Source organism: Corvus hawaiiensis, chromosome Z (genome assembly GCF_020740725.1).
Source record: "Corvus hawaiiensis isolate bCorHaw1 chromosome Z, bCorHaw1.pri.cur, whole genome shotgun sequence".
Taxonomy (NCBI): domain Eukaryota; kingdom Metazoa; phylum Chordata; class Aves; order Passeriformes; family Corvidae; genus Corvus; species Corvus hawaiiensis.
In genome coordinates this window covers 26,409,342-26,418,640 of record NC_063255.1, presented here as the reverse complement: position 1 = coordinate 26,418,640, position 9,299 = coordinate 26,409,342, and the positions used below count along the sequence as shown (strand labels likewise).

Below are 9,299 nucleotides of genomic sequence, written 5' to 3'. Positions count from 1 at the left end.
CTTGGGCATTCTCGTCAATGACGCTACTTTGCCAAACTCATCCAAGTGTCAAAGCCTTGTGTCACGTGTGCACTTGGCCAGAAGTGCACCTGGAGGAGCGTCAGGAAACAGGAACTGCTTTGGATCATCTCTGTCTTGTTTGGCTCTTGATTCTAGGGGCTAGAAGGCAAGAACTCAGCCCATCAGCCACACCACTCACTGGCAACAGCACCCGCAGAGGACAGCACAGGGTGGGCTGGCCTGCACCTTGCGACCAGGCAACCTCTCCCCAAGGCCTGCACAGCTCAGGGGGAAAAGCCACATCACTTTTGCCCACGATCCATCCAGCGCTGCTCCTTTGCATTCGCCTAAGTGCAAGTCAAGGCTATCCAAAGGCTCCCAGTTTGCATTAGGATGTCCCATCTCTTCCGAGTACTGATGGCACGTGTGCGTCAGACGGGCTTGTGCTCTGCCCTCCACTGCTGGAGAGCCCGTAGCCGACCTTCTCAGGCACCACATTTGCTGTATTCATGGCGCTCACCTGGCGGCAGGAGGCTGCCTCCGGCTCTGGAGGCCAAGGCTAAAAGTCAAGGGTGCCTCTTGATGGGCAGGTGATTTCCCCATGCTCAAAGCTGAAAACAGGACACAGGAAAGGCCTAGAAGCACAGAGCACTTTGGGTTGGGCTGTCCTGAAAGAAGCGAGATGCCCTGTTGCACTGGGGCTTCCTTTCCTATGCCCACTTTCGCAATGGCAATTGGAGCTTTCCTTAGCAGGCCCCTGCAGCGCCTTCTCCCTGAATGCAGTGTGGCTCTGCTGCCTACCCAAACCCTTGGACACTTTCTTCCCTCACCTTTACACAACTAGGGGATGGGCAGGGTGTTCCTGCCTATTTTCCCCCAGCCCCCATCACCACTCCTTGCCCAAACCCTCCTGGATCCTAAGGCGGAAATCTGCTCATTGCTCCCCATGACACAGGTCAACACCCCTTTCAGTTTCAATGTTTCACTGATTGCCCATTGCTACAGCGGCACTGCCTAGAGAGAAGTGCACCAAAGCCAGCTGGAGCTGAAAAAGGAGATTAATTCCAGCTTGCTCTGCCCGTGCCTCTTCAGTACAATCAACAGGTTCTCTTACAAGCTTAGTCTAGGTGGTTACATCTTTGCTGACTCCATGGCAAGATACAAAGATCACTTTCAGTTCACACGGACAAATGCCTTGATAGGTTCCAAAGGGGCACCCATACAGATCCAGGTATGCAGAGAAAGACAGAAACATCCAGTGCACTCTCTAAACACCCACAGGGCTAGAACAAAACTCTACAACATGACACAGGTTTACATAGAAATTCATACATAAATGAACATAACCATCTGTGGTCTGTAAATATATTGACTTCTATATAAAAATGGTTATACATAGCAGGCACCAATCCATAATTGTACAAATACCAAAGTACCCATCGGCACTTCCATACCCCTATAACGTAGGACATAGAGCAGTATCACTACACAATTTGATATGTACTGAAATAGAGCTCAAGACAGACAGAGACATAACCATATCCAGGCACAGCAAGGACAAGATACAAAGAGAACGTGCCCGGTCCGTTTCCCCCCGGCCCCCATTTCTCCCCGGGGTGGCTTCGTCCTGCACAGAGCTGCCCTTCTGGAAACGCAGAGCAGACGCAGATGTGGGAAGCAAAGGGAATGCTGAGTCACTTCCAGCGTGCCCTCAGCCCCGCCACAGCCTCAGCACACCTGCAGCCCCCCAGTCCCTTCAGACCCTCCAAGCCCATCGGCCCCCCAGTACTGCCATCGCCCTCAGTGTCCGGGGTGCCCTGAGCCCCGCCGGCCCTCTCAGCCCGTGCCTTTTCCCTGTCCTCTCAGCCCCCACCATGGCCCTCAGCTCCCGCAGAGCTCCGCTGCTTCCCCTCAGCCCCCACCGCCTCACCGTCCTCTCAGTGCCGTAGGCACCAGCAGCAGCTCAGCAGCGCGGGGCCTTGGGCGGCGCTGTCCCTGCGGCAGCCCCGGTGCCCTCCGCCTTCCCAGCCCTTCAGCGGCTCCCCGGTGCCTTGAGCCCCGCGGCCCCTGAGGGGGACGGTGCCCGGTGCCACCGGCGGTTCCCGCCGCTCCCGTCAGCTGCGGCCAGCCGGGACCTGGGGCTGAAAGCGCTGCTCGGCCCGGCCCCGCTGCCAGCACGGACCCCAGCATGGCCAGAGGGCACAGAGACGGCACAGCAGGGGAGGGCAGACGGTCAAATCACACAGTTTCCCTGAGAAGTTTAGCGCCAATGAGCCTTAATGAGACAAATAGCCACAGGATTATCAACACTTTTAACTCTCCGTTTCAAGTCTTGCTACACTGTACCTATATATGTATCTAGATGAGTAGTAGTCAGAAACACTGTTGTCAAGTCTTATTAACCTGGTTCCGTGTCCTCTCTTTCAGTAACCCGAGCGTCTCCTTTCAAAGATGATGACGCTCTGCCTTTTCTGCACCTTCCTCGTGTTTCATTTTTGTGAGTTTCTGATGTGTTTCAGCCACCTGTCAATAGGGTCAAATTAACCACTCTATCACTCTTTAAAGAACTGGAAGTCTGATGCATTTTTTCTAACTACTGTCAACATTCAGCTGGACAATGAATTATCATTTAAAATAACAAGCCATATTTTCCTGCTTTCCAGCTGAAGCCATAACAAATCCCAGGGCATTGTGTGGGACCTGTCCACCTTGCAGTACATAAGGAGGTGACCTCAAGAGTACAAATTCCAACTCTGGCTCTTGCATGAAATCAAAAGTAAAAGCAGACCCAGACAGCCCTCGGATAAAATTTTTTGAAGAAAAAATGAAAGCTTTATTTGTTCTCCAGCACTATGAACAGAAAGAGGAGAGCAGCAGCAGCCCATACTGAAATTCCAGTGTGGAAAAGATCAACAAACTGAAAAAGCGGAAACAGGACCCTCATTAACTGCAGTTAACAGCTCCACCTCGTGGTGAAATGATTATTTCTGCAAGGCCGTGCTGACAGGGACTTGGGGATTGCTGGGTGGGTCAAAGCTAGCGTTGCCCTGTGGCAGCTTTGCCTGTCCTCATCATCTGCGTGGAACTGCAGTACACAAAGCACAGGCAATTGAGTTCAGGTTGTGTAGGAATCCCACCTTCCCTTCTGGGATGAAGCTTCAGGGTCAGCTGAGGAAGGAATCACCAGACCTGTGAGGGCTAGCCGGGCTCCTAGAACTTGCCAAGTGGGGCAAAGGACACCTGACTCACACACACTGCATGTAAATGTGCACTTGGGACCATGCTTGACTTCTAGGAATTAAAAAGCATGATGTTGCACCCTCTCTGTGGAATAACATTCTTTGTCATGTTCTGTCAGTTTAATGGATTGTCCAAATCTTACACAGTGGTAAAGAAAGGACTATAGCTAAAATCAATTCTTCCTCATTGTGGTCCGTGAGGAGATCTTAAGTGGTCTGTGGCACAAAAAAATGGGGATTCTGTGATGAAAACCAGGTAGTTCTGATAAAAAATACATTCTTCTTAGAAGAGAGATAGTAAAGTACTCAACCTACCTCTAAGTATTTCTTTTCTTGTTGATATACTTCCACAAGCTTCTTACATACATAATTTCTACTTGTCACTACTACAAAAGAGGAAGAAAACCACACACAAACACGCTAAGTTTTCCAGAAAATACAAAAATGGCTTTCAATTTCTAACCAATAATTATTAGTAGGTTCAACTGCCAAAAAAATACTACTGATTACCCTAAAAGTTTTGCTCATTGCTGCTCTAACTGACTAAAAAGAAAAAAAAATGCTTCAAGGGGTTTTGCTCTTCTTTCTGAAAAAAAGTAAAATTAAGGAAACAAATCGAACGCTCCAGTCAGTTACAGTGGTAACTGAGAGTCAGATTTGTTTAGAACTGTACCTCTATGAATAGGATGACATATATTCTAGCAAGCCTACTAATTAATGCAGACAATGAACCAGCAGACCTAAATGCTTAAAGGCACTGACTTTAGTCAGAGGACAGAGGATAACAGAACTCTCTTAACTACTAACCTCAAGCACAATTATTCCAGTATTTGCCCTATTGAAATAGACAGGAACAAGAAACCTTATACAGTTACAGCATCTTGACACACCAGTGTGACAAGGCCTTTTTAAAAATAATGCCTAATCAGTGTATCAGCAAAGGCATCCACTGAATTATAAATCCTAAGAGTGAACTTTGGTGTTCAATATCCTTTGCTTTTCATAGAGTTCCAAGAGCTTTTGGTCTGCTAAGTCTCCTTTGACATCTGCTTCGTTGGATGGTTGGACTTCTCATAGGAATTTGATCATCACCTTACTATAAAAAAAAAAAAAAAGGCAAGATTTAGTGTTAAAGGTTAGGTATCATGAGAACAAATTCTGTCGACAAAAATTATTCCATTACCTTCTATGAAGTCAAGTGTAGTAATCACTGAGCAGAATCTACCTTGATACTTCTGCACAGCCTTCTGAGTCCTCTTATTTTAAGTGAAAACTTTCCTCACTTCCTGAGCTAATTACCAACAACTGTGTGAAACCTGTATATATTACATAATCCTGCCTGCACATCAAACAATATACAAAGCACATTGTCATGCCATGAAAGACCTAGATCCTAGCATCATACTGTTTTGTAGAGTAACAAAAAGGCAGAATATAAATGCAAAACTGGGGAATTTCAGTATCAGGCACCTTTAAATCAGGCACCAACAATTACAATTTTAAAAAGGTATTTATATTGAAAATACTAAGCCCCTTAGAAAAACAGAGGTTGTTGCTACCAGAGACAGACTTAATATGCAACCTTATGTGTCATAAATCTCCAAATGACACACAAATGAATGTGTTAACTGTATACTGCAACAGGCTGTCATGCACCAGCACATGGCTGTTATAAATGTATTGCTTTTAAGGAACAAGAGCAAAATTCAGTAACAATCCACTTCATGCTGAAAGCTGGAAAAATAAGATAAAACAAGATCAACTAGACAAACTAGTTAAAGTAGAGAAGCATTGTCAAGTGTTTCTTCAGCTACAAGCAGAGAAATTTCCAAGCATGGACGAATTGCCTGTATTTGTTTCAATTCATGTTTTCCATTGTAAGCTTCACTGCTATCTAGTCTAAACAATAAATACAAACTTAAATACACTGAAACTAAAGTTCACCATGGTTTTACATTGGGCACAAAAGTAACACAAACCTCAGCTTCTTTGAAGCTACCACAGAACTAAGGGCCTCGAGAAAACACGATCCAAGTCTCACCTCTACTTTGCTCCTGTATTCAACTCTGTATTTACACTTTTCAGGGAGAGAAAAAGTGGATCTGGACCATAACAGACAGTAACTGGTTTGGTTCAAGATCAATACCCTTCTTATACTCTCTTTTGGCCTGATCAGGTTGCTCTAAACAAGCAGCTGCTGGGTCAATGAATAACCAAGAATGGTAGATATTTTTGTCTTACTTCAAGACTGCCTAAAATTACACAGTTTTAAGTGAAATAATGAATGAAATGTATCTTATATATCTATGGCTTGCATTCTGTCTTTATAGTTTAGTGAAACTATGCAAACAGGTAACACTAGAAGATAAGCAATTCTTGGGAAAAAAATCATAAATTCAGCTTTTCCTGACAGAAAATGTTTAATATCTGGACTGTTCTGTCAGTAATCATACCTGGAGCTCAACAATCTAAGCCCCTCTCTGAGGTCTAGATTAGAAATGGATTTTTAACATGATCATTCTACACTTCATATTCTTACCACCACATATAAACAAATGCAAAAGGAAGGGGCATAAAAGTTCACCTGTGGTCAACGGACATGAATGATCAATGAAGTTATGAAAATGAAACCTGAAAGCTGATTTCAACCATTATGTCAATAAGGTACTCCACACTCTGCATTACTTTACAGCTGTAAGGGTAGGAACAACAAACAAAATGTGCAAAAATTATTACTATATTAAAATAATTATATTAATTGTAATATAATACGATATAATTATATGCTATTGTATTGTATGTAATTATATCATATATAATTATTAATTATGATATAATTATAATGAAATATTACTATAATAAAATAATTATCTTGCAGTGTTTTGAGGCTTCCTTAAATTCTTTATTTCGTATGGCATCTCCAGTCATCTCTTTAATGTTGTCCCCACTGCCTTATTTGACATTATGGATACTAAGTAAAAATGACATAAAATCAGTTCTTATAAAAAGATATAGTTAACTCAAAATATTGTTTATATCCTACTATAATTGCACAGAGAGTATTTTAAACACAGTTAAAAATCCCAAAATGCAGACACACCAAGAACTGCTGGAAAACAATAATATGGTTTAAAAGTGCTTAAGTTTAGCTCCAACGTAGGATTCAGTCAGTATTCCAAGCAGCTAAATGATACAAAATAGTCACCCCAGAATGAAAGCTTTGTTAAGGCTTAGGATAAATTTAAATAAGGGAAGATGTGTTATAGGACAGGCACATCAGTTAGGAAGACGCCCTGCATGTAGCCTCTTTTTAAAGAGGAATTGCTAAGCAGTGAACTGTGTTCAAGAGGCATTTTACACAGGACGTGATGGAGTGAATCCTGAGGATCAGGGGTTTCCTGCCAGCCTTTTCTATGGCCAGTCTGTTGGTGCCCCATGGTGCTCCTCTCCCTTCACACACACTTAAGGCAAACCCCACTTCCAAATGCAGCCAGGGAGCCAAAAAGTGTAGGTATTTAAGGACACACCAAAGAGGCATTCACACTTTTGAACTCTGTCATAATAACCACGCTCTGTTTTGGTGTATATCTAACTATTTTGCCTCAAATGAGCCTGAGAAACACCACGGTCAAAACTGCCTAAATGGGCTGAGAAATCACAGTGGCAGCGTCGTCATTGAAAGAGACAGGAAAAGCGACGAGCTGAAGAAGAAAAAAAAACCTTTCAGCAGCTGAAACGCAAAAGATAAAGAGTAGCAGAAGGGCCCAGTGATAAATCAAAGACAAATTAGTAGATCAATAGTAATGAAAGGAAAAATGAGGAGAGCGAATTTGAACTGTTCCCTCGGAGCCCTAAAAATATTGGGAAAAATCTCTCCAACGTACTTTGATCAGCAGCTCCTGGAGGGAAATTTGCGTCCCAAGAAGGCACAGACGCCTCGGCCATCACAAGCGCACCCCGCCGTGGCCCCTGTCCAGCCTGAGCCGCACTGTCACCCACCGCGACAAGGGACACCGCAACAGCACCCGCCCGGGCACGGCGGGAGATGTAGTTCGCGTCGCCCCGGGACACGCTGGGAGCTGTAGTCCGGGGACACGGGGCTCCTTGCTGGCCGCCTGTGGCTCCTGATAAGCGCCCGGGGAGCGCCCGCGTCCCGGCGGGGAGCGAGGAATCGCGGCGGGGACCGCCAAGGTTGTGGCAGCGAGGATGTGGCTGCGAGGGCTTGCCGGGGGGGTTTGGTACCCTTGAGTTCCAAACCGAACTCGGCTTTGTTCCCGGGAATGTGCTCCGCCCTTGCATCAGACGTTTGGCAGCGGTCAGGCACTGCTGCACCCGCGGTCGGTTGAGGTACCCGCAGAGGGGCACGGCAGCCGCTCCTGGAACAGAGACGCTGTGTGGGATGAACCCTCTTCCGTCGGCTTGGAAAGCAGCAGGGAAAGGAAGGTCGGTAAATGCTGTTATTCTTGCCGTGGTGTGTCCCAAGAACGTTAGGGATGGGATGGACAATTCCTGTAATCACAGATGAAAAATTTGACTGACTTAGGATGTTGAGCCTCACATATTGATTGACCCAGGCTTTTATTAGTTATAAAAACCACTACAGTTCCAGATACACCCAGCTAAAAGGATACAGGAACCAGTAGCTATGCTTTTATGAATTTCTAGTAGCTTTATTACTTTATTATGAATGAAGTGATTTATTCATAAATTTTTATCAATAAATCCAACGCCTATCAAGACAGGTAGAGAAGATTTTTTTCATTTCCAAATACTTAGTATATCCCCTTGTGAACAGCTAAAGACAGCAAATCTTTTACCATTTCTCCCCCACTCTTCTCTCTGTTCACCCAGGGTATTGGACCTGCTTTACTCACAGGAAAGGGAAAGCCTCGGTTTCTCTGCCTCACCCGAGCCTTCCTTACTGTGGAATCCAACATAAACTCCATGGTATTATTTCAAAGACAGATTAACCATTTTGATTATATTACTGGTAGAGAACAGGAAGTGTTGGGTGCTGTTGAAACTACCAGTTTTTTCTGGAAAAATAAAATGCTTCAACTCCTGGGGGCTGTTCAAAGGTCTGGGCTTTCACTTGTAAGTGTGCCTGCCTTAGTGGTGGATGGTGCACCCTGTGGAAGCCTCTCACCTGTTTAGACAAGCAGAACAAAGTTTTCCTTTTCAGGGAAGAAGATTGGGCTGTGTCTGGCCTCCAGTGCAGTGACCTGTGTCTTGAGCAACCCACTTTCTGCTGCTGTGTCACATCAGGGTCTGTGCTTCTCACAGTGCTTGCTGGTGGGAAGTGCTGGTTGGCAATTCAGCTCCTAAATTTTCTTGAGGTTAACCAAGTGATGGCAGGCTCTGCTTGCAATGCAGCTTGAGTTCCTGGATGACATGTGCTTGCTAGTGCTGCTCAGAATTAGGGTACTGCCTCAGGTCCCTCAAAACCATGAAGTCCTACACGGTTCTTGGAGAGTGGGTCTCCAGACACAGGCTGCAGATTTTTCATATTCTCAGGCTGTTCAAGAAGCTACTTTCACTGCATAGACATGTTGCCTACCCGGTAACAGCGGTGTACAGTCGTTCAAACAAAGCATATCTGTGTTGGAGAAACTCATGAGCATGTAGTTGACAGGATGATTGTCAGTTGTGTACTTTCTCACAAGATGTTTCAGCTCCAAGTCCCTTTTCCAAGTTCCTCCTGCAGATTACAGCTTTATTTCCAGCTTGTCCTACTGAGTGCTTGTTCCAGTTGCCATTTATAGTTGTGTACCACATCAGGCCATTAGTCTTTTGGCAAACTTGGGTACGAGCTGATTCCAGCTGCTGGGATGCCATGGTTAGCTCTATTGATGCTAAATGAAATTATTTTCTCTACAATGCTGTGTTGTCCAAGAACGTTTGCTGTCAAAAAGCAAATGGAGGCAATTTTTTCTACTGAGTGCATTCCTTGGTATGAACTCTAAAGGGTTGTGGGGTATGCCCAGCCACTGCCTTGGAAGGATCTCTGCTGAGATAAGAGATTTCACAATCGCCCAGCAGGACTCCCTGGAAAGGCAACCA

General features: G+C 45.1%; 1 long non-coding RNA gene across 1 annotated transcript; it reads right to left on the bottom strand.

The window, feature by feature from the left end:
• Positions 1-2,815: 2,815 nt before the first annotated feature.
• LOC125319499 lies at positions 2,816-8,494 on the bottom strand. Its single transcript, XR_007200766.1, has 5 exons — positions 8,386-8,494; positions 7,124-7,748; positions 4,047-4,335; positions 3,555-3,625; positions 2,816-3,455 (listed from the first exon to the last, which is right to left on the bottom strand). It is a non-coding gene; the product is annotated as an uncharacterized LOC125319499 (long non-coding RNA).
• Positions 8,495-9,299: the final 805 nt, after the last annotated feature.